This window comes from Mastomys coucha, unplaced genomic scaffold, assembly GCF_008632895.1.
Source record: "Mastomys coucha isolate ucsf_1 unplaced genomic scaffold, UCSF_Mcou_1 pScaffold6, whole genome shotgun sequence".
Taxonomy (NCBI): Eukaryota; Metazoa; Chordata; class Mammalia; order Rodentia; family Muridae; genus Mastomys; species Mastomys coucha.
In genome coordinates, this window is record NW_022196912.1 from 124989231 (window position 1) to 125015091 (window position 25861).

Consider the following 25861-nt stretch of genomic DNA (forward strand, 5'->3'; position numbering starts at 1 on the left):
AATTCTGCTGAGGATCTGTTTCACTGACAGGGGCACACAGCTGTCTTGAGTGTGCATCCTCTTATCCTCCGTCTTCCTAGCCAGCCCACTCCCCCAGCTCCATCATAGGTCCTTCCTGTAGGACCTTGTCCTGACCTGTGCTTGGAGCTGCAGAATAGCTCCTGTCCTCCTTGTGCTGTGCTGGCTCTGGCCACAGCACTTGTCCTCACGATACTTTGCTGTCCAGTTGCACTCCTGCTGGATGCCTGTAGCCACCGTCATGGGAAAATTGTCGTCTGTAGCCCCTTTCCATAGTGTTCACCAGAGAATCAATGAATGAGCAAATTAAAGCAAAGTAGAAGTCACATAGGAAACTGCTACTGTTGTTAAAGTCTCTTCTGAATTTGATTGCATGGTCAATGGTTTAATACTTGAGATCCTTTGACCACATAGTTTACTATTGTGGGTATCCAAGTAAAAGCTACCTGTGCAGGAACTACGTGTGCTTAGTGTGTTGGCTTTTTTTTTTTTTTTTTTTTTTTTTTTTTTTTTTTTTTGTAATGAAAGCTGTAGTTCATTCTCAGAGCCTCTCAGCAGGGACCTAGAAGCTGACATTTTGATAGCAGATATGCGCAGTGCTCACAGGCAGCTTGAGTATTAAAGACTGTGTGTCACTATGCACATTTCATCCGTTTTAGCATTGTGACCTGGGTCACTCAGTTGTCCCAGCTACACCCCAGGATAAACCACAAACCAGGCATCCTTTAGGAAACAGGTCAGAAATCCAGAAATACCTCTCAAAGTTTGTAACATTTTTTAAAGATACCTTAAAAAAATCTTTGTGGCTCCAAAGGCAGCTAGCTAGCTGCCAAACCTCTGCTGAGAAGTCTGTCTCCAGCGCCTGTGCTCCTGAGGCTGGTAGCTTTCAGAAAGACTGCAATGCAGCGCTTAGCAAAGCCCTGTTAATATGGAAGCCGCCCGCTCCCCTTCAGACTGCTGCTGCAGCCTGTGAGCTGAAGGAGGAGATGGTGGGTCTAATATGCCCCAGGACCCGCAGTTCTGTGATTCGACGCAGGCAATTTTGTGAGTGCCTTGGCTAGCACAGGCTTGTCCTGCAGCAGCTCTGAGTCCCTGGTGCAGTGGGCTTTCCTGGGATGTGAAACTGAAGATGCCTTTGCAGTTCGTGCCTGATAATTTGCTTTTCATCTATGAGTTCAGATGGTGGGTTATACAAAGGTAAGGGGCTTTAACAATCATGAATTTTTATATTTAAAGTATTTATGAATATCCCAAGTCAAAGTAAATAATTATGATTTGAGTAGATCTCCACTGGATCTAAAGTAAAACTTTGTATGTTATTAATGACATTTTTGACATTTGAAGAATCGTCTTCTTTATCATGGACTAATATCCTCTAATGAATTACTCACGATGTTCTTTGGAAAGGGTTCGCTTTTACTTTGGCTTTCTAATAAACAAGCTTGACTCTCAGAAATGTAGGTATGGATTATGATATATTTGTTTTTTTTAACAATAATTTCATTGATCTGGCATAGGATATTTGATTTTTCTGGCATAGGATATATCACCAGCCATATATGATAGATAATAAATTCTAGTTCCCTGAGTTCTTTATTTCACAGATGAAAATCCTCAGATGAGCAAACGTTTTCTCCAGTGCGGAGCTCTGTGCTCGTGTATGGGATGCACTGAGCGCTGCCTTCAGCTGCTCCTCTTTGGTTATCTAAGAGGGAGGCGAAATTCTAATTCAGATTGGGTTTGCTATAGATTGGTGACCCCAGAATATATCAAGTGCACCATGGTTGGTAATTTTATATGTCCAACACCAAGAAGTAGAGTGTCAGGGTTACCATGGCAACTGCATGTGTTCTGAAAAGCTTGTGAATGGGCTCTGGACCTTCTGGCTTTTTTAACTGAGATTTTTCCAGCTGAGAGTCTGGATACATGATCAGTATAAATAAATTCAGCTTTCTGTGGAGAGCACATCCTGTCTCCAGAGTTGACTACCCTGCTCAGTTCTTTCTCTTGTAACATCTACCTTGCTTCTTGTTTTCCAGTCAGTGACTATGGTTGAAAGACTGTTTTCAGCCTCAGGTTGGGGAGCCATCTGACCACAGTTAGCCAGTGAACCATGTAGAATGGGGCTGGCAGTGCCTGATAATCCTCTCAACCCAAACTGTTTTTGTAGCTTCATGTCCTACTGTGGTATGGTGTTCTGGTGGAGCTTGCTGTCCATCTGAAAACCTTCATTCTAGAAGTTTCCAGGCTCCAGAGAACCTGGCTTGCTGTTAGTTTGAAAGCTGTGGTGGTTGGTTTAGGGAAGGAGGTCCAGTGATCAAACTTACATGAATTATAATGGAGGACCAATTGGCTTCATTATCAAAGGGTTGTTGACAGCATTTATAGCCAGTTCATTCCCCAGGCTGAGCATGGTACAGACAATTTCTTTACTCTCAGCACTTAGCACTTAGGAGGCAGAGGCAGAGGCAGAGGCAGGTAAATCTCTGGGAGTTCAAGGCCAGCCTGGTCTATGTGTTGAGTTTCATGCCAGCCATAGCTGGAAAGAACTTTCAAACAACAAAAAGCAAAACCAACCTTGAGTCCTCCTTGTGTGTTCAGACAACCAAGAGTCCTCCTTGTGTGTTCAGACAACCAAGAGTCCTCCTTGTGTGTTCAGACAACCTTGAAATCCTTTTGGAAACAAGGTCTTGCTTTAAAGCCCCAGTGCGCTTGAACTTACTATGTTTCCCTGTCTGGCCTAGAACTCAGAATTATATGGTGTAACTGTTAATTTGTATGTTGCTGTGGCTTCCCTCTGGGCCTCATTTGGGATCTTTGTCTAATTCTGTCCTTTACTTGCAGATGAGGAAACCGAGGCTCAAAGAAGCTGTGTACTTGGTTGAGGTCCCAGAGTAGATCAGAACCAGGTGCAGGATCAGAAATCCGCTCCAGACTCCTTAATGTCTGAACCCCTGAGGTTCATTTCCTGACAAAATTTGCTCTCAGTTAATACTTTTGTTTTCCTTTTGTCAGAATGGGGTCTTTCATAATTTTAGGTCTGACTTAGAGAACTCTCAATTTAAATTTTAAAAACTTTTTCTACATTTTTTTTCTTTCTTTCATCATTTAAGAATGACCCAGCTGATAAAGTCCTTAGCATGCAAGCATGAAGACCTGAGTTTGGATTCCCAGCACCCAGGTTTAAAAACAGTGCTAGGGCTGGGGGTTCAGAGTGGAAACGGGCTGTCTCCCAAGTCAGCAGTGCCAGGGTGGTAAGTGACCTTATCTGAAAGGTGGAGGTGGAGGATGAGGATGATGGAGGAAGTTGTACAGTGTCAGTTCCTTCCACCAAAGCACACACTCTCAGACCAGCAGCTTCCATGACAACACACTGATGAAGGCAGAACAACATAATGATAGTAGGCTCAATCTATTACACGCAGTAAGAGGCCGCATTGTCCGAAGCTGAAATGTAAATTGATTTTCTAGCCAGATTGTGGTTAACCTTGGTTTTTAATTTTCTAGTGTTCAAAAATTAAGATTTCAGAGGGCTGGAGAGATACCTTGGTGTTTAAGAGCATTGGTTGCTCTTGTAGAGGACCTGGGTTCAGTTCCTCACCTGCATGGCCCCTCATAACCATTTGTAACTTCAGTTCCTTGGGATCCAATGCATCCCATGGGTATCAGGCTCACATGTGGTATATATATATATATATATATATATATATATATATATATATATATAGGCAGATTACTTATACATATAAAAAATTCTCTAAAAAAAATTAAGATTTTTATTGTAGGTCACATAAGGCGACAGATTGTACTATTTTCTTCTCTCTCAATCTTTTTTTAAAAGATTTATTTATTTTATTTATATGAGTACACTGTAGCTATCTTCAGACACACCAGAAAAGGGCATCAGATCCCATTACAGATGGTTGTGAGCCACCATGTGGTTGCTGGGAATTGAACTCAGGAGCTCTGCAGAGCCATCTCTCCAGCCCCTTGATCTTCTTTCTTCTTTTTCTTTCCTTTCTTTTAAACTTTTTTTTCTTTTTTTCTTTTTTTTTAAATTAAAGATAGGGTGTCTCTATGTAGGCCTGATCATCCCTGGTAATCCTCGAACTCATTGTGTAGACCAGACCAGTGTTAAACTCACAGAATTCTTGCTTCCCAGTGCTAGGATTAAAGGTGTGTACCGTCACACCTGGTTTCTTTCTTCTCCTTAAAATAAACAAATAAATAAAATTATTTCCTTTGTGTGAGTGTTAACTTGTAGATATGAGTACATGGCTGGCACTTACAGAGGCCACAAGTGCAGGATCCCCTGGAACTGGAGTTATAGATTGTTGTAAGCTACCATTACAGTGCTAAGTCCTGATCCCCCGAAAGAGCAGCAGGTGCTCTTCATCACTGAGTCCTGTCTTTAGTCTCCCTTTCTTTCTCAGCTGCTGCCTTTATTCACTGAGCCCATCTCATTGGCCCAAAATGTATTAATAGCATAATTTATATAGCATAGACTGCCTCATTAATACGTGGTATCCGGTGCTGGTGTGTTTAGGATCCTATTTAATTTTAGAACACTTTAGTCAACTTAAAGCTATAGACTCTTAATTATTCAGCAGACAAATAAGAGTGAAAGACCAGCATTGTGACACAATATGTTGAACTGTGGTCCCGTGAGCCTTGCCCTGTGGACAGAAATTCAAACTGAAGAGTACAGGTGGTGGCTGGGCTGCGGTGACCTTGGCTGTGGTGACCTTGGCTGCGGCACTTCAGAAGCACTTTTAGGTAAATAAAGAGTTTCTATTGAGGCTCTGGCGAGAGGTGAGCTGTAAACAAGGTTTTTGAGGAGGGGGAGGTCAATTTTGATAGGACAGAGGTCACACTTCAGGCAGAAGGACATCTGTGGTAGATCATCCTGTCAGGTGAAAATAGACTAAAGGGTTTGAAGCATTGGTTGAGTTCATGTGTATGATAAGCCTATACTCTTTTCCTTTGCCACGTGAGCATGTCTTGTCCTACGTGTCCTGTGCTCCTTTATTCCCCCCCACACACCTGCTTAAAAGACCACATCATAGGCAGAAGAGAAGGCATGGCCCAAAGAGGAAAGGGCTGGTCCTAGCCTGGGTCATCAGGTCAGCACCAGCTGTCTGTGTGTCTGCCTCTGTGAGACTGGTTCTAATATTAGAGGCATATTTTACATTAAGAATAAATCCAGTATCAAAACCTTAAGATTATTCTTTTGTTTAGAGAAAGAAAATACAGTAATTGAAATACAGTTTCTTGACTTGTAAAAAATAGAGCTGAGAGCCAAACATGGTGTCATACACCTCTGATCCCAGTATTGAGGAGGCCGAGCCAGATAGGTCTCTGTGAGTTTGAGGTGAGCTTGGCCTATCTGGTGAGTTCCAGGCCAGCTAGGACTACATGGTAACAACTTGTCTCAAAAAAACAAATGGGGAAGCCAGTATACTGGTGCACACCTCTCACCCCAGCCCTCACAAGGCAGATAGAGGGAGTGGGAGGTTAGCCTACTCTATGGAGTGAGTTCCAGGGCAGCCAGGGCTACACAGTGAGACCCTGTCTAGAAACAAACCAAATTTGAGAGAAGAGGGTGATAGCTAAGAAGGAGTCCCACTTTCCTTGTTCAGATAAGCCTCACCTGTGTTACAGAATGTCTGTCTCACAAGCAGATCTGTGGAGTAAGCCTCTGAAAAGTGCCTAGACCCACAGGTTGGGAACACGTCCTGTTTTTGTGCTCCTCAGCTGGTAGGCCGCGTTCTGTGTTCTGCTATAGAAATGTCTGTTTTCCATAGACGCAGCTGACATCCCCATAACAAAAGATGGGTTCATAAGAGGAAAGCACAGGGACTTGATTCAGGGCCAACAAGATGGCTTAACAGGTGCACTTGCTGCCAAACCTGACAACCTGTTTGATTCCTGGAAACTATATGGGGAAAAAGAGAACTGAGTCACATGGGTTGTCCTCTGAAGTACATATACACACAGTGGCACATGGTGTACACACATGAACAAAACCTCTTAAATGCTTCCATAAGAAATGACAAAAAAAAATAATTTCCCCCCCTCAAGATAGGATTTCTCTGTGTAGCTCTAGCTATCCTAGAACTTGCTCTATGGACTAGGCTAGCCTCGAACTCACAGAGATCCTCCTGCCTCTGCCTTCCAAGTGGCAGGGACCAAAGATGTGTGTCATCACCACTAGGCTTTGCCAAACTTTTCAAACACTTTTTTTTTTATATATATAGTTTTATGTGCAGTAGAGAGGCTGTCTAGATGAAGACCCAGGCCACGCACTGGTTTATTCCTCTAATCCTAGCAACAGGGAAGCCGAGACAAGAAGGTGCACAATTGTTTCCTACTTTCAAATGCTCATCTAAAATGCTGTTGTACTATTAACTTACAACAAGTTTTAAATGTGTGACTTGTTTAAGAACACCTTTAATCCCACTGTCCCAGGACAGTCAGGGCTACAGAGACAGACACCTGCTACTTGCTGACCCTCACCAGTACAGATAAGTTGACACACTGTCCTGAGCCCATGTTGGGTTCCTCTGTCATTCCCACCACAAAGAAGGTGGCATGAAAATGAGACTCAAGCTGCAGACCTGTGTGCAGAGTATCTGACATTAGCCCCGACTGACTGAAATATTTTCTTGTACAAATCTCGTTAGCCCTCAGAAAGGCTGCTCGTTTTTGTAGTCACATTTTTCAGAGGTTTCTCAAAGCATTTTCATGAAACACTGACTCTTCAAGAGAACTAAGTTTGAAGTCTGTACAAGAAGCTCTAACCCATGAGCTACAGTGTAGAATCTTGTCAGTCTTTAACATCTACCTCTCTGACTTTTTATGGACTTCTGTTTCACAAGGTTTAACCTTTCTTTTTTCTTTCTTTTTTTTTCCCTTTTTCTCTTGATAGAGTTTCTGTGTAGCGCTGGCTGTCCTGGAACTATGTAGACCAGGCTGGCCTTGAACCTAGAAATCTGCTTGCCTCTACCTCCCTGAGTGCTAGGACTAAAGGCTGAAACAAACATACACTAAAACAACTTACCCCCCAAAAGTAAAATAATCTATATTTTACCTTTAATAAAGATAATTTTAAAATGCCATTTAATAGCTAGAAGTCATTTGACATGGATGTTTCATTTTGTGCTTGGCAAGGTGAGGGATGTCCTTCCTTTTTTTCTTTTATGGAGATAGACGTGGGGAGAGATGGGGAGATTTGTATATCTTCCTTTGTCACCCTCTGCTATATTCCCTGGAGACAGGGTGTCCCACTGGGCCTGAAAATGCATTTGGGGAGGGAACAGGGGATTGTTTTAGGGCTTTTTTTTTTTTTTTTTGAGGGGGAACCTGGGAAAGGAGATATTGTAAATAAAACATCTAATAAAAAAAAGTCATGAAATTGGGAGAAAGACAGATAGGATGTAGAGGGTTGACAGAGATAAGAAAGAGATGAGGCATGGAACAGAATATCCAGAGCTCATTATACACATGTATAAAATTGCAAAGAGCAAGAGCAAGCAATAAAAACAAAGTAACTAACCTGGACTCTGATCCTAGAGACTAAGCCACCAACCAAAACCATACATAGTCTGGTCAGAGGCCCCTGGACACATGTAACCGAGGACTGCCTTCGTGCCTTAGTGGGAAAGGATGTTCCTAATCCTGGACAGACTTGATGCCCAGGGGCCTGTGAATGTCCAGAATGGGGCACCATCTGAGAGGTGAAGGGGACAGGGATGGGGGAAGAACTCTGCAAGAATGGACTGGTGGGGGGGAAACATCTGGGATGTAAATAAATAAAGTATAAAAGTAAAAAAACCCTGCATTTTGGCCAGCCCAGATGGCCTGGAATCTCTAGAATTTGCTAGTCATAAGAGTGGGTTACCAGCATGCACTGCTTTTTATGTGGATACGGGAGATTCAGACTCAGATTTTAATGCTGCTATGCAATTACTAAGCCATTGAGCCATCTCCCAGCCCTAAGAAGTGTCCTTCCTAAGTGCAAGAGTACAGCCTCCCAATTCACCAGTCACTTATGACACACTGTGCACACACACACACTGTGCCCACACACACACTGTGCCCACACACACACTGTGCCCACACACACGCGCGCGCACATATACACATACACACACGCATGTGCGAGTGAGCACTGATATAAAACACAAGCTTCATGAAATGAGATATTCAGTACTTTTTAAGCATTTACTTTTTCTTATACCTGTGTGTATTATTTTCAGATCTATTAAAAGAAAATGGCTTCATTCTATATATTCTTTAGATTGTGGCATAAATGTCTCTTTTGGGAGATCTTACCTGTGGCTCTCTGTGCAGCTACTGCTCTGTGTACTATGTGTCTCCCTTTGGTAGTTCTCATGTTCTCATGCAGTCCCTCTTCTTAGCCTGCCAGTTGGTGAGTGAATGCAGGGTCTCGACTTCATCTTCTCCATCATGGACAGACACATGGACAGGCAGACACAGTAGGGTGCTGTGGGACTTATGTTACCCTTTCCTTTATAAGATTTTCTCAGAGGTTTTTAGGTACCACCAAAAAATCTTTTTTCCATGACCATATTTGCTAGATTTTCAAACTATTGATTACTTCTATTTACTTTCTCCTTGGAATAAATGACTTTTAATGTCCTGAGCAGGTCCTTCCTTGTTACCTTAAGAGAATGAGGTCATTTTGAAAAACTAGTAAAACCTGCCCCAGAGCCTTTGACATTCTGACTTATAGGCAGTCCTCTTAAATTTTGTTTTCCACTAGACCAGGCAAAAGTGTTGGCATTCAGAAATAGTAGGTTGGGTTCCCTGCTGGTGTCTGGCTCTGTTGCCAGCCTGCATGTGAAAGGCGGAGCTAGCCATGGCCACAGCTCCTTCTGTGCCCCAGGCAAGCCCGCTGCACTGACTTATTTAGCAATTGTCTAGTGCCGTGGCACACGCCTTTAATCCCAGCACTTGGGAGGCAGAGGCAGGCGGATTTCTGAGTTTGAGGCCAGCCTGGTCTACAGAGTGAGTTCCAGGACAGCCAAGGCTACACGGAGAAACCCTGTCTTGAAACAAACAAACAAACAAACAAACAAACAAAAAACCCAAAACAAAACAAAAACAAAAAAACAAAAAAAAACCCAAGAAATGTTGACTGAATATTTGAAAACTTCTTTTATACTGTGCATTAGAAAAGAAATAAATGCTGGGTGGTGGTGGTGCACGCCTTTAGTCCCAGCACTTGGGAGGCAGAGACAGGCGGATTTCTGAGTTCGAGGCTAGCCTGGTCTACAGAGTGAGTTCCAGGATAGCCAGGGCTACACAGAGAAACCCTGTCTCAAAAAAAACAAAACAAAACAAAACAAAAGAAAAACAAAAAAAAAAAAAAAAGAAAGAAATGATGTAGATGATATGTGGGAATTGAGTGAGAGTTCTTTGGTTCTTATATAAACAGTTGACTTTTGCCTACTAAATGCTTACCTATTATGTTTATTCAGTGGAATTAGGAGCTGGGACTATTTGGGAAACAAGATGGCTCGTTTTAGAAGTATAGTTATTCTGTAAAACCAAGACAGTAAGCTTATCTCCCTTTGGCTTATAATTGAACTGAGGTGCTTGGAGACTTTGTACCAAGATGTTCGAGTAAGTTGACTTGATGTCAGTGCTTCAGATAGCTGCTTGGTGTTCCTCATAGTCTAATGTAAACTATTGTCTCTGGTGGTTTGGATGAGAATGGTCCCCACAGGCTCATAATATTTGAATGCTTAGTCACCAGGGAATAGCACATTTGAAAGGATTATAAAAATTCCTTGTTGAAGGAAGTGTGTCACTGGGGGTGGGCCTTGAGGTTTCAAAAGCCCACACCAGGCCCATTATCTCTCCTCTCCTTCTGTATCTGTCTGTCTCTGTCTCTCTTTCTCTCACTGTCTACTGGTCAAGGTATGCTCTCAATTACTTCTCCAGCACCATGCTGCCTGCCATGCTGCCCTACTCCCTACCATGATCATAATGTAAGCAAGCCACCAGTTGTTTTGTTGGTGGTAGTGGTTGTTGGTTGGTTGGTTGGTTTTGGCTTTTGTTTGTTTTGTTTTCTGAAACAGGGTTTCTCTGTGTAACTCTGGCTGTCCTGGAACTCACTTTGTAGACCAGGCTGGCCTTGAACTCACAGAGATCCACCTGCCTCTGCTTCCTGAGTGCTCAGATTAAAGGTGTGTGTTACCACCGGCCAGCTAATTAAATGCTTTGAAGAGTTCCATGGTCATGATGTCTCTTTATGGCAATGGGACAGTGATTGAGATGTCACCTAAGTCCCACCTGAGTGCATGTTGCTTTATTTGCAGCCATGTTTTGTGTGCATTTATTTCATGGTTATAGGAAAGTTTTAATTCTCTTAGTACAATCCTGTCTACAAAGTGCACTTTTTTAGCTAATTTATATCCATTTGATAATTGCCTTTGATAGGGTGGGAACATGCATATACATATGTGGCCATTGGCTGCAAATAATAGGAGCATTCTCTGTTTCCCAAATATCACTAAGAAAAAACAAAAAAACATGGCTAATTCCTGTTGGCATTGGTCTTGATTCTGCTTCATGGGGAAGCTATTCCTGGAAACTTCTGTGTGCTCTAAGATAGGAATAACAGGACTAGACCTCTGGCAGGGCCAGAGGAGGCAAACATTATAGAATTTATGGGGACTCCAAAAGCATTAGTAATTAAAATTAATGATATTTTAACATATACTTTAAAAGTCAAATTAAATGATATCTGTTGGCAAATAAAAATTTCAGATAAAGGTGATATTAGTATTGATTATTTTCTCATGCAGCACCATGACTGGTGGTTTATAGAATGTTATGCTGCTCCTCAAGGTCCTCCCCATTTATTTTCATTTTCTCTATTGCTGTACCTTTTACATAGTCCCTTACAATTTGTGCTGGAGGCGAGTCTTGACTTGACTTCACCCAAATCTAGAACAGACCATCTTAAACAACTTAAAAACTGGGCAGACTGTGAAACAATAGCTTTTAGATATATGTACAAGGCAGATTAGGACTCTGTCCTCTGAAACAGGGAAACCAGGTGAAGGAGCTGAGTGGCACACGGCTCATCCCCGAGCAGGCACGGTGTGGTTCTCTCTGTAAAGGGCATGGAGCATCGTGCCTCGTTGGACCTCTCAGTTTCTGCTATCACGTGAAGATTTGTTCCAACAGAGCTAGCTCCATTATAAAGTTGCAGCAAGGTGGACTTGGCCTTCAGGTATCGTTTAGTGAGTTCAGAGGCAGTTCCCACACTTCAGGTGAGGGGGAGAACAGCCAGAGCCAGCAGCCTCATCATACAAAGCTGAGCACACTTGGGGAAGAGGAGTTGCTTAGAGCTGCAGGAGTCTGGATTGTCACACGCACAGCAGATAGACCTCAGAGCCAGAGAAAGCCACCACAAAGCAGACTGTCACACAGGCTTGGGAATAACTGCCCTCCAACCACAGTGGCATCAGTTAAGCCTTTGACAGTTGTCTTTTCACTGTTAACAGGAAAAAAGCAACTTTTCACTCTGGGCAATGGGTAGCCAGCTCACGAGGGTATGACCTTGTAGGTTGCTTCAGGTTTTCTCTGGCCAAGTCTATGTAATTTATCTGTATTCAGAGAAGGAAACCCAGGATCTTAAAAACGTGTAGTAAGGCTGAGACTGCAGCACAGTGGGAGAAAGAGAGTGCTTGTGTGGACAGGGCTCTGCGTTTGATTCCAGTCATTACAGAAAAACTCAACAGAGGCAAACAACAACTTTATTTTTTAGAGAGAATAGCAAATTTTTATGGTTCTGGGGCAAGGAGCATAGCTCAATAGGAGAGTGCTTGCCCAGCGTGCATGAGGCCCCGTGTTTGATCTTCAGCACTCAAGGGGAAAGGATAATACAGTAAAATCCAGTATTTAGTAGTGTATAAAAGCATTTAATGGGATCTGGAGAGATGGCTCAATGGCCAAGAGCAGTTGCTGCTCTTTGAGAGGACTGGAGTCAGTCGCTAGCACTTAAATTAAGTCAGACAGTTCACAAGTACCTATAACTCTAGCTCCAGGGGATCCAGTGTTCTTTTCCGGCCTCTGTGTGTACCTGGTACGTACACCATGTACATATATACCTAAGGCAGATCATGTGTGTACCTGGTACGTACACCATGTACATATATACCCAAGGCAGATCATGTGTGTACCTGGTACGTACACCATGTACATATATACCTAAGGCAAATCATGCACACACAAAATAAAAGTTGTTTGGTTTTTTGTTAGTTTTAAAGAAAAGAGAGGATGGATCTTAAGCAGTTAGAAGAAATGTTATTTGACAAGGGAACTGAGGTAATTTTAACAGCAGATTAGATCTTCTATAGACCAAAAGACACTTGGCTTATGTGTGAAATACTGAAAGAAAAACAAAACCTTAATTCCAAATCTTAACTTCAAATTTTGTTCCTAGCAAAAAGATCTTTCTGAAATGAAGAGAGAGATTTTTAGTTCAAGAAAAGCTAACATGGGATCTCGGGGCATCACTCAGGACATAGTTTAGCTGCAGCACACAAAGCCAAGGATTTCAATGACAGCCCCAGCTCAAGGAGAAAACAAAAAATTCCTGTCTGCCGTGGTGACCATAACCCAAGCACAGAAGAGTCTGAGGCAGGAGGATTGTAAATTCAAGGCCAACCTGGGCTACATAGTGAGACACTATCTTAAAAACAACTGAAAAGATAAACAGAATTAATTACATTACAAGAAATACCAAGGGCATTCAGATAGATGGAGAAGTCAGTGTGACAGGAACCCGAAATGGTCCATAAAGAGGTCATTTTTACTTTTAAGTAGTTCTTTAAAAATTGACTATTTGGAGGCTAGAGAGATGTCTTAGAGGTTAAGAGCACTCACTGGCTGCTCTTCCAGAGGTCCTGAGTTCAATTCCCAGCAAGCACATGGTGGCTCACAACCATCTATGATGAGATCTGATGCCCTCTTCTGGCCTGTAGGCATACATGCAGGCAGAGTGCTGTATACATAACAAATAAACAAACAAATCTTTTAAAAATTGACTAAAGTGAAAAATAATGTATTTTGGATGTTGTAAAGGTAAAATAAATGATAACTGGAAAGATGGAGGGAAGAAAATGCAAGTATGAAGTTGGCAAGATTTTATTTGTCATTCTTTTGCTGTTCTTGTTTATTTTTGAGATAGTCTCTGTGCATCTGAGACTGTCATGGAGTCTGTCGGCCTCTAGTGTCAGGTCCCTGAATGCTAAGATTAGAGACGTGTGCCATCGTGCCCAAGTACAGCACTCCATGGGGTTCTAGACTGTGCAACGTTATATCGGGAAGAGACCAATAGCCAGCTGTAGAGCTGTAAGGAGAGCATAGCAGGTAAAAGGTTGAAGACTGAAGTCCGGTCCCTGGGATACACACAGTGGGAGTAGTCAAGTGGCCCTGCCAGATTGCCTCTGACTTCCACACTCCCTGTGCCCATGCGCATCTCACATGTCCTCTAAACAAACACTATTTTAAAAAAAAATCTTAAAATATTTGAAAAAGAGCTTAATTTAAAATGCTTGAAAGAAGACTGTGTACACGATATTTTACTGGTAAATTATACTAAATATTTGAAAGAAAATATTGGGGCTAGAGAGATGCTTCGGTTGTTAGGAGTACTTGTTGCTCTTGCAGAGAACCAGTGTTCAGTTTCCAGCACCCACTTGGTGGCTCATGACCATCCGTAACTCCAGTTCAAGGGGATCGATCCAATACCCTCTTCAGACCTCTGCAGGCACCAGGCATACACATAGTGCCAATACATACATGTAAGCAAAACATGTATAAACATAAAATAAATCTAAAAATAGGAGAAAATATTAACTGGACAAAAGCTTTTTCAAGAAATAGGAAACATTGTCTAATAAATTCTGCAAAGCTGACACTACCCTAATTACAAGAGCAGACAAGACTTAATGAAGACAAACTTCTTTGAGAGATCTGCAAAGTAAGGAAAAATCTCCCATACATTTGGCAAATCAAATCCACATAGCAACAGATAAAGTTGTTATCCAATAGTGGTCAGGAGAAGTTTACCTCAGGAATGAAGGGTTAGTTTAATATCAGAAAATCCATTGTGACCAACTGGAGAAATAGAGCAAAGAGAAAAGTCAAAGTGATGCAGAAATGGGAAATAGAAAACACAGAAGGCGTCGACAGTGGTGGCGCACGCCTTTAATCCCAGCACTTGGGAGGCAGAGGCAGGCGGATTTCTAAGTTTGAGGCCAGCCTGGTCTACAGAGTGAGTTCCAGGACTGCCAGGGCTACTCAGAGAAACCCTGTCTCAAAAAGCAAAAAAAAAAAAAAAAAAAAAAAAAAAAAAAAAAAAAAAAAAAAAAAAAAGAAAGAAAAGAGAAGAAAAGAAAACACAGAAGGCAGATAAAACGATGCCTCAGATGTTAAGCAAATTCATAAGGGTGAGGATGGGTGGAATGGGGTTGGCGGGGTACAGAAGTGCATGCAGAGGTTCAGACCATATGAAAGATGCTGTCTTAGTTAGGGCTTTATTGCTTGTGAAGAGAAACCAGGATCAAGGCAACTCTTATAAAAGACAACATTGAATTGGAGCTGGCTTACAGGTAGAGGTTCAGTGCATTATCATCAAGGCAGGAGAATGACAGCATCCAGGCAGACATGGTGCAGGAGGAGCTGAGAGTTCTACATTTTGTTCTGAAAGCAAACAGGAGAAGACTGACTTTCAGACAGCTAGGATGAGGGTCTTAAAGCCCACGCCCACAATAGCACATCTCCAAGGCCACACCTACTCCAACAAGGCCACACTTCCTAATGTGCCACTCCCTGGGTCAAGCATGTACAAACCATCACAGATGGGAGATTGAAGGCAGGAGGGTCAGGAGTTCAAGCTTATTCTCAGCTACATTGAGTTTGAGATCAGTATGGACTACACAGAACCCTGTCCCAAACAATACAGAAGTTCAGTATCTAACAGAAAAATGAGTATCGTGTTTCTAAATAATAATTCAAAAGAAAAAGACTATTTAACTTCCAATGACTAAGAAGCAGGGATGGGAATGGTAACTACTCCAAAAGAAGGCAGCAGGAGCCCATGTAAAAGCAGGTTGAAACCCAAATATGAGTAATCACTTCTTGTATAAATGGATTAAGTGTTCCAGTTAAAAGATAATAAATTAGAATTTTAAAAATTTAAGTCAGTCCAGCTCATTAGGGAACGTTCTTGGGCATAAGGATTCAGAAATGTTGAAATCAAAATCAAGAAAAACATACTACACAGACACTAACCAGATGTAGACTTCTATAGAGGGAGCTTAAATGCACACATGGCAGACACAGTCCTGTGGTGAGTAGGTGTGCTTACTACTGCATTGGTTCCCTGCCATACACAAGTCCTCAACAGTCTGTCTTAGTGGGCAGATCTCTTTCCACATGGTAATTCAGGGACTCAAGGTTTTTATTTTTTAATTTAAATTTTATTTTATTATTTGTATGTGTGTCTACATGTGTGTGCGCGTGTATGAGTGTCTGTAATGGGCATGTATGCGTGGGCAAGCTTGCTACAGAAAGTGTGTGCGGTCAGAAGACAACTTTGTTTTCCTTCTCTCCTTCCACTGCACATCGGCTTCGGGGGCCACAGCCCAGGTCTTCAGGCTTGCACAGCACTGCCTTCTTCTGTACCTCTCTATTCTCTCATCTCTTAGAGCCCTGGGCAAGCTCTGCAGGATTGTCTCACATGGAGAAGAGAGCATGCACATGTGGTCAGGCCTGAGAGCGGCACACATTGCTTATACTTACACCCGTTAGCAGAGCTTGGCTTACGCATGAGCTAACAGGACTGTGGGTGGGCTAGTCAGTGTCATGTCATGTATCTGTGTGCCTAGAAGGCTAAGGAAAGTATTTGGAGGCACATTCAGCTTTCCAGTTTGTAATAATTGAAGTTTCAATTTAGAGGAAAACTAATTATAAATTTGGACAAACCTGACAGTATAACTTCAAGATGGACAAGTAGACATTGACATCAGTTCTAAGAAAACTGGGCACATTCATAATCATGATGAAGATTTTACACATCGCAATAATTCATGGAACAAGTAAATAAAGTAAATGTAACTCACATCTAAATCTCTTGATGTAGCATATATATATAAAATATATCTAAAAATAGCACCAGGGTTATTTTTCAAGTATGTAAAAGTGTTTATAAAAACTGATCAATTTTTTTTAAAAATGAGTACAGCCGGGCGGTGGTGGCACACACCTTTAATCCCAGCACTTGGGAGGCAGAGGCGGGCGGATTTCTGAGTTCAAGGCCAGCCTGGTCTACAGAGTGAGTTCCAGGACAGCCAGGGCTACACGGAGAAACCCTGTCTCAAAAATACAAAAAAAAAAAAAAAAAAAAAAAAAAAAAAAAAAAAAAAAAAAAAAAATGAGTACAATGTCACTCTCTTCAGACATACCAGAAGAGGCCATCAGATTCCATTACAGATGGTTGTAAGCTATCATGTGATTGCTAGGAATTGAACTCAAAACCTCTGGAAGAGCGGTTGGTACTCTTAACTGCTGAGCCATCTCTCCAGCCCTCAAACTAGTCAGTCTTGCAGTTCCAATCAGTATCACGACATTTCAAAGCACTGATGCAATATAAATTATAGTATATGACCTCTGTAATTAAATTATAAGACAAGGATAAAAAGGTAATTATAGAATGTGAAGAGTTTAAGAACACTTTTGCTGGGCGTTATGGTACATGTCTGTCATAGCAGTACTTGGAAAGCCGAAGGAGGATTATTGAAGTTTGAAGCTAGCCTCGGAACCGTAGGCAAGCCAGGGCTACATAGTGAGACTCATTCAAAAATAAATATTTTTTTATACTCATGGTTAAAGAACATTAATGGAAGCTAGAAAATATTTTAGGTAGAGTAATAAAATCTGTGTACAAGCAGTTGGAAGCATTAGGTAGGCCACCTGTGGCTACTCCAGCTGGATGAGGGTCTTCCTGCATGGTCCTGCAGGTTCGCTCTGTTCTCAAGTCAGCATTCTAATGAGAGTTGCCTGGTGGCATTGTCAACTACAGGATTCTTTTTGTTATGTTCACGTTCTGTGGGAAATAGAGTCTCTTTAAGTAAAAAACTCCATAAATTTTGACTAAGGCCATGTTTAGAGAGAGATCAACACAGTTAAGTAAAGCCCAAATCAAAGCGCTTTCTAGGCTCAGCACTTAGAAGCCTGTGGGCTTGGAGTGGGTGGTTACACTGGGTGATGAACCTGAACAGATGCTTGGCTGCAGAATTAAATCTATGTAGTGATCATCAAATGGAAATTTTTATAAAGTTTATTCAAAATATCCTAAACTTTGTATTAAGAATTCCTAAGCTATTATGCAGCTGTTTAGTTAGAAGGATTAATATACTGATTAATTCTGTTGAAAAACTGATCAACAGAAATCCTCACATAGGGTTGTAAATTATTATAGACACTTTGAGAAGTATTTGGCTTCCTATAGAAGACGTGCCTGGTACAGAAGTCACTGTCACTCTTGTAGATGTACCAAAGAACTGTATCTATATGCTTGAGGTAGATATAGCAGATCTTATGGTTCACATTTGCCCTGAAGCAGGAACTTTGGGTCAAGACTGGATAGCCAAGTTGAATATTTATACTCTGACTTTACATGGTAATGGAAACAAAGTATAGCTCCAGCAATGCTAGTGTTGGTCAACAAAAAGCAGGATGAGAATGTGTGGCTTATCCAGGGGGAGTGGTTTTTAATCTCAGTATTTGGGAAGCCGATCAAGCAGATCTCTTTAAGGTTGAGACCAGCCTGGTATATATTCACAGAACATGACTATTTATATAAAATTCTGAAGCAAGCAAAAATAAGGAAGGGATACCTCAGTGTGAGCCAGGCTTGTTTAGTTGGATTCTGACTGTATTAAGAAAAGTGAAGGGGGCTGGAGAGATGGCTCAGTGGTTCAGAGCACTGGCTGCTCTTCCAGAGGTCCCGAGTTCAATTCCCAGCAACCACATGGTAGCTCACAACCATCTGTAGTGGACTCTGATGCCCTCTTCTAGTGTGTCTGAGGACATCTACAGTATGCTCATATACCTAAAATAAATAAATAAATAAATCTTTTTTAAAAAAGTAAAGAGCTACGTTTCTTAGAGGCTGCAGAAGCTCTGTGACCAGAGCGAGGCAGTCAGGGTTTACAGTTCTGGCAACACTCCACTCCTCAGCCAGGGTTGTAGCTGGGCTTACTGTGCAGTAACCATGGCAACATTGTATGAATGTTCCCAGAACTTTACTGTCTGTAATGATTTAGCATAAGAGAGATTTAAGGGAAAAAGATTCAGGTTTTATAATGTGATTTTTAAAAGTGTAGAAAAAGTATGGTACATGTTTATATAGAATGATTAAAAATACTTATCTTGAACTTTGTCTTTTTATAAAAATGTATGCTTTGAAATTCTGTTTTTTAAGGCGTTTACAATTTTTCAGATGAGAACTGACGAGGCATTCCTCTGATTCCCAGGTACAGGGTCCCAGTTACTTGAAGGATAAGGCTGCACTGCCCCGACGTCTGTGGAAGCTTCTCTCTCCTTCTGAGCTTCTCTGGACTCCTTACAGCACACGATACAGGTATGTGCTGGGAGTTCTTAATACAGGCAGGCTTCTTTCTTAAGCTGTTATGTTTTGCTTTGTATAAAATCATCTCTGGGCTAGAGAGATGGCTCAGTGGTTAAGAGCGCTGACTGCTCTTCCAAAGGTCCTGAATTCAAGTCCCAGCAACCACATGGTAGCTCACAACCATCTGTAATGAGATCTGATGCCCTCTTCTGGTGCGTCTGAAGACAGCTACAGTGTACTTACATATAATAATAAATAAATCTAAACAAAAAACAAAAACAAAAAAATCTTGTTCCAGAACAAGCTGAATGTCCTGGTTTCAGCCATCTCAGTTTTGGTCTTCGGCTGAGTTGAAGGTCTGCAGATGTGCCCCGTGTTTCATTTCTGCTTGACCATATCTTCCAGCTTTCTTTTCTTATTATGTGTGTGGGGTGCGTGCCTGTGGGTATCTATGTTCTGGGGTTTGTATGTCATTACTGAATATACATGGAGTCAGAAGTCCAGTATAAAGATGCCCTGGAGCTGGAAGTACCAGCACTGAGACTGCCTGATAGGGCACTGGGACCCAGACTCAGGTCCTCTTTAAAGGCAGTACAGCTCTTAAGCATGGGGCGAGCACTGCAGCTAGCATTAAACTGTGATCACAATGGCTAGGGCCTGTGGGACTCAGGAATGATTTAATAACTTTGAAAAACAAGAGTAGTAGAGCTGCCTTGCCAGGCGCTCTCTGATAGCTCCGACTACCCCACAACATGATTCCCAACTGCCTGCTGGCCACTGCCCCACGTGGGACTGCACCTCTGCCTCTTTAACCGTCTTTCTCTAGGACTTGAAAGGGGTAAATATAGCATTTTTTAAAATCTCTAATTTATGATTATGACATTTTATACTTGGCATTTAGAATCTATAATATGTTACAGCATTAAGATAAAAAAGGGTTTGGAGTATTTGCAAAGTGAAAGTTACTGTATGACTACTTTTGATCAGTTGAATAGTAGCAAGAAAGCTGTCACCTAAGTTTCATTTCTAATCGCAGTGTCGTTAAGGTGCCATTCCTCCCCAGCAGTTAACAGTTTGTGAAGTAGGGTGAGTAGCATGTGAGTCTCCTTAGCCATGAGAGTCTTTCCCACCCAGTTATCTGGATGTTTTGTGCTGTAAAGTCTAGGCTGGTCTGTGTCCAGAGCTTTCCCTGCCTGACTGTAGCCATTGGCAGTGAACATGTGGCAGGTGGGTATATTTGGAGGCTGGCTTCCTGGCTTTATCAGCTCTCCTTGTAGGCATTCAGTGCTGGCGTGTGCCCATGTCAGCAGGCACAGGGACTGCTCCTGCTCAGAGCTCAGTCACTAGATCCTGCAGAGTATTACTGTTCCAACTTCATCATGTGTTCTTCCTTGAGCAACTGAAATGTTTCTGTATTATTATCTCAGTATTTTCTTCATTAGGTATTTGCTTATTCTAGAGACAGTTCAAATTGAAACAGGATAAATACATGCCTGAGTCTTTATTTCTATAAGTTCTCAGCCATATGGTTCTGCCATCACTTGGGTTATTATAAGTGTAAATATCTCTTATTTCCTCAGGTGAAGGGATGAGATGAAACCCATACCCAAGCTGTGTGAATACATGGCTCATACTGAGCCCAGAGTGTTTCTTTCTCTGTTCTAACTGTCCTTAGGCATAGGCCTAGAAGCTTCTAGCTTCTGTACAATCTAATCTTCCAAGCTGACTGATTCAATCTGGCTTCTCTCTACTTCTGACTGAATTGTTCTGCTTGGCCTCATACTAAATTTGTCAATCTGTTCTAATCTTCTGGCTCCTTCTTATCCTGTGACTTGTTCTGTCTTCACCTTGTTCTCTCTGTAACCTGCTCCTGTAAAACTGCCGTACACATATACACACCACCCTTTTTTCCTCTCTTGCTGTCTTGTGTAGCCTCTCTTTGCTGTCCTGTTCCCATGTGAGTTGGGTGTATCCTATCTCTGACTCATTTGTCTGCTCCTCAATTAGATGTCACTTTCAAATAGGGGTGCTTCCCTCTACAAACTAACCTTACCTTCATTGTTAGAAATTAAAGGTGTGTCCTAGGGGCTTCTCTGTATTCCAGACACATCATACTATAATCCAGAGTGTGTCTACATTCAGGCTGCATCACACAGATCTAGAAGGAATTTGGATGTGATCCCTGTCAGAGCAGCTATGTTGCTGGGTTAAAATCCCTCTACAGGTTATAACCAGTTGTTACTTGTGAATTGAATTGTGTTTTTAGGTATTCTTAGAGATGGTCAGGTGGCCAGCAGAGCCTCCTGATTGCTAGCTACAGTATCTGGCCTGTGGCAAAGTTGTCCTCCTTGCTCTCTGGTCTCAGTAGGCGCTCTCTACTCACCTTGAACTTCTTTGCTGCCACCTGCAACTGCCTGTTTTTCTCAGCAACCCTGGTGTCCTTTGTGGGAAGTAGGATCTCGAGGCCCCAAGACTCTTTTTTTTTCTTTGTTTTTCCCTTTGTCCCCCCCGAGACAGGGTTTCTCTGTATAGCCCTGGCTGTCCTGGAACTCACTCTGTAGTCCAGGCTGGCCTCGAACTCAGAAATCCACCTGCCTCTGCCTCCCAAGTGCTGGGATTAAAGGCGTGTGCCACCACCACCCTGGCAGGCCCCAGGACTCTTGCCACCGTTGGTACTCATGATGTGGGAGCTTGTTGTGGGCACATGCCAGTGTGGGCTCTCTGATGTGAGTGTCCATGCTGTGGAGCTTCTAATCATCTCTGGTTGTGGAGACTGTGATGTGTTCAGCCTTCACTTGAGATTTAGGAGTGTTTGAGTCTTATTTGTTTATATTTTTTATTTTTACATTTATCTTTTTTTCTCTTATGCTGAAATTGGTTCCTAACAAATTTAACATATTGCCTCAGTTGTTTTAGCCTGTAAAAGTATGTGGTTGTTTTAAATAACAGTACCAACATAATGCCAACACTGTGCACTTGAGCCTGGCCACATGGTCGCATACATTTGAATGCGCAGTCACAGTGGGTGGAACTTTGGGGAAGGTTTAGAAGATGTAGCTTTGTTGGAGGAAGTGTGTCACCAGGAGGGAGTGGGCTTTGAGGTTTCAAAAGACTCAGTCATTCCCAGCATCTCTCTCTCCGTCTCTCACTGTTTCTCTCTCTGTCTCTTACTATCTTTTTGTCTTTTACTATCTATCTGTCTCTATATCTCTGTCCCTATCTCTCTACCTCTCTTTACCTCCTATGTATGGATTGAAATGTAAGCTTGCTGGATAGTGGTGGTGCACACCTTTAGTCCCAGCACTTGGGAGGCAGAGGGAGGTGGATTTCTGAGTTCGTGGCCAGCCTGGTCTACAGAGTGAGTTCCAGGACAGCCAGGGCTACACAGAGAAACCCTGTCTCGAAAAATCAAAAAAAAAAAAAAAAAAAAAAAAAAAAAAAAAAAAAAAAAAGACAAAAGAAATGTGGCCTCTTGGATACTGCTCCAGTCCCATGCCTGCCCACTGCCATGCTTCCCATGGTGATGGTCGTAGACTTACCCCTGAAATAAATGGTTTCTCTTCTAAGTCACTTTGGCTGTGGTGCTTTGTCACAACAATAGAAAACCTTGCTAAGACAAGCCCTCCCTGCAGCACCATCAGCCGGCTACACAGTTGGTTACACAGTTACTCATTTCACTGGTTTTAGTGAAAGAAGTCCTTTTTCATTTTACTTTCATAATTCCTTTTCATGATTCCAAGACACAATTAAATACTTCTCAAAAATGTGAGCTTCTGTTCCTAACCCTCTTCGCAGTGACCAGAGCCAGGTAGCTGATATCTCCATGTGCCTCAATGAGAAGAGCTGTTCTCTTTCTTAAGGACCTGTACCCTTCCCAGGAAGAGCAGTGCCAAGTATGCAGAGCAGAGGAGAGGCTCTGGAGTAGTGTCCCATCAGAAACGGGGAACTAGGGAGGATGAAAGGAGTTTATGAAAGCTGTTGACGGGAGTGCTGCAAGGAGTTTATGAAAGCTGTTGACGGGAGTGCCGTGCTTTATTCTAAGTTTGGCTTAACCTCTGGAAGCATCTCTTTAATATGGCCATGTTTCTTGCTCTTTGAACCCATTTTCCTGTGAAGTTAACATTCTAGGGAAGGGAGGTAGAGCCCACCCACTCCTCCACCCTCACCCCCAACTAAGAGGGCTGAGCACAGCTGTAAACCTCCTAGATGGTAGGGCTGGAGAGCTGGCTCAGCAGCTAAGAACACTGCACTCTTCCATAAGACCTGGTTTTGGTTCCCAGCACAAGCGTTCAGTTAACACTCACCTGTAACTTCAGTTCCAGGGAATCCAGTGCCATCATTTTCTTACCTCCCTAGTAGCATGTGTGTAGTACACACAGGCGAGATAAAGCATGGACACATAAAAAGTAAAAATAATTAAATCTTAAAAGTAAATATTATAAATGGTATGACTCAAGAAGTAATGTAGAACTTCAGGTGACTATTTTCTTATCGTTGTAGACTCCTATCTGTAGTTAGTTCTTTGATCCTGTCAGTTTGGACAAGTTCGTCTGCCTCTCATTCTCTTTTTGAATAGGGCTTTTAATAAGATCTAATCTTAAGTTGACTGGGAAGCACTGTGAAACCATACCTCTGGATGTACGTATGAAGCTATTTCCAGAAGGGCTTACTGTAGGAGGAAAGTCTATCACGTGTGCACACCTCACGGGGGTGGTGGAGTAGATACAAGGACAAAGAGAGCTGGGTACTCATCCCTGTGCCTGGTGCCCTGTGAACAGCTCCCTCGTGCTCCTCCTGCCATGCCTGCCCTCTCCACAGCACTCAACTGATCCTTCAGATGGTGAGCTAAAGTAATAGAGCAGCCACCGGCGAGAAACTGAACCAGTGTCTGTGCTCTGCTCATGTGTGTACACAGCCTTCTCTCCTATACTTTGCAGTGTAGGGGCCAGGGGCCTTCTGCCATGGTGTAGCGTCTGACAGCAGGAATCACAGAGGGAGCTGCTGTCCCAGAGCACATGCACAAGTGCAGGTTCCCAGGAAGTACACCTGCCTTCCACCACCTCCCCACCCTCTCCCCACTGCCTAGCTGCAGGGCACTGATCCCCTGCTGGGCTGGATGTCAGTCTGCTTTCTCTGCTTGACTGCTGTTCATCCTTCCTTGCTGGCTGGAGCCATTTTCTTTGTTTATCTCATACTTCCCTTTTTTGGTTTTCCCCGGGCTTTCCAGTTTTTTGGAACATTCTTTTGTCAGCAGATGTACTTTTGTTTCTAGTTTCTGAGCTGAGCTCCAAAATTAAAATGTAGCCAAGTCACAGGAGTAGAGACCTTAATGCTGAAGGCAGAGGAAGTGTGAAGTTGCCATCCCTTGTGCTGCATCACATGTGTAAGCCAGGCATCTAAGGCAGCTGACTGGAAACTGTAGAAGCTATGCTGGATTAAATAAGGCCTTCAGGTGCAATAAATTCCCTCCTGAAAACATTGCAGATAGGAAGCAGAGAGCACTACGTGAAAGGCATCAGAGTCTGGGTCTGGAAATAGAACACCTGCTACGCCAGGACATGGGTTCTGGGGCTGCTCACTGCTGCTCACTGCTGCTCACTGCTGCTCACTCCTGCTCACTGCTGCTCACTCCTGCTCACTCCTGCTCACTCCTGCTCACTGCTGCTCACTGCTGCTCACTCCTGCTCACTGCTGCTCACTCCTGCTCACTGCTGCTCACTCCTGCTCACTCCTGCTCACTCCTACTCACTGCTGCTCACTCCTGCTCACTCCTGCTCACTGCTGCTCACTCCTGCTCACTCCTGCTCACTCCTGCTCACTGCTGCTCACTGCTGCTCACTGCTGCTCACTACTGCTCACTACTGCTCACTGCTGCTCACTCCCGCTCACTCCCGCTCACTGCCGCTCACTCCTGCTCACTGCTGCTCACTCCCGCTCACTCCCGCTCACTGCTGCTCACTCCTGCTCACTGCTGCTCACTCCTGCTCACTGCTGCTCACTCCTGCTCACTCCTGCTCACTCCTGCTCACTCCTGCTCATTCCTGCTCACTGCTGCTCACTGCTGCTCACTGCTGCTCACTCCTGCTCACTGCTGCTCACTCCCGCTCACTCCCGCTCACTGCCGCTCACTGCTGCTCACTCCTGCTCACTGCTGCTCACTGCTGCTCACTCCTGCTCACTGCTTCTCACTCCTGCTCACTCCTGCTCACTGCTTCTCACTGCTGCTCACTGCTGCTCACTCCTGCTCACTGCTGCTCACTGCTGCTCACTACCGCTCACTGCCGCTCACTCCTGCTCACTGCTGCTCACTCCTGCTCACTCCTGCTCACTGCTGCTCACTCCTGCTCACTCCTGTTCACTCCTGCTCACTGATGCTCACTCCTGCTCACTGATGCTCACTCCTGCTCAATCCTGTTCACTCCTGCTCACTGATGCTCACTCCTGCTCAATCCTGTTCACTCCTGCTCACTGATGCTCACTGATGCTCACTGCTGGCTCCTCCTCAGGGCCTCCTCAGGTGTGTGTGGCTGGCTAAGTAGTTCCCAGCACTGTAACTCCTTGCCTTAGGGGTGCCATCATTTCTGTTCCACAAAAGCTAGCTCTTCATGTATCAGAAACAAACATTCTTTTCCCACTTAATTTTCTTGAGGGTGGAAGGGGAGGTGCCGGCAATGGCCCCAGGTTCCATCCTGTGGGTGACCTGCCATGTCACCCAGATTTGTGGGTGTTCAGCTTCTGGGCATTGGAGACTCGGTGTTGTTTCCTCAGCTTGGGCTCTTCCATGGGGGGCAAACCCTCAAGGTTCCTCAAATGCTGTCTCTGATGCATTTGACTGAACCAGCATAATTTTTCTCCAATAAAATAAGTATAGAATTTCATTATCTTATAATCGCTAAATCTAAATTTTAGGACAGAGGTACACATGTATAGTTGTGCAAAAATAAGTGAAATAAATGTATTTCTGTCCAGTCATGAAATCTGGTCAAGGGTTTCCACAGTCTTCTGTGTGGAGAGCTTCCAAAGACCAATTTTGCTCTTTCTTCTGATGTTTGTGCGTAGCCTGCATGCTGCACATGGGGGTGGGGACTGTGGTGGAGTTCCTGAGGGTGGCCTTGTGACAAACATTTTAGAAATAATGTAGTTGTCTTAACTATGGGAACTTAATTT

At 43.2% G+C, this 25861-nt stretch overlaps 1 protein-coding gene across 5 annotated transcripts in view; it reads left to right on the forward strand.

Annotated features, from left to right (window-relative positions):
- Traf3 (TNF receptor associated factor 3) overlaps positions 1-25861 on the forward strand; it is a 100753-nt gene that overhangs the window by 38620 nt on the left and 36272 nt on the right. For all 5 annotated transcript variants that reach the window (XM_031357645.1, XM_031357643.1, XM_031357644.1 and 2 more), the window contains one exon: positions 18600-18706. The gene's annotated coding sequence lies outside the window, so the exon portion shown is untranslated. The remainder of the gene's footprint in view (positions 1-18599; positions 18707-25861) is intronic.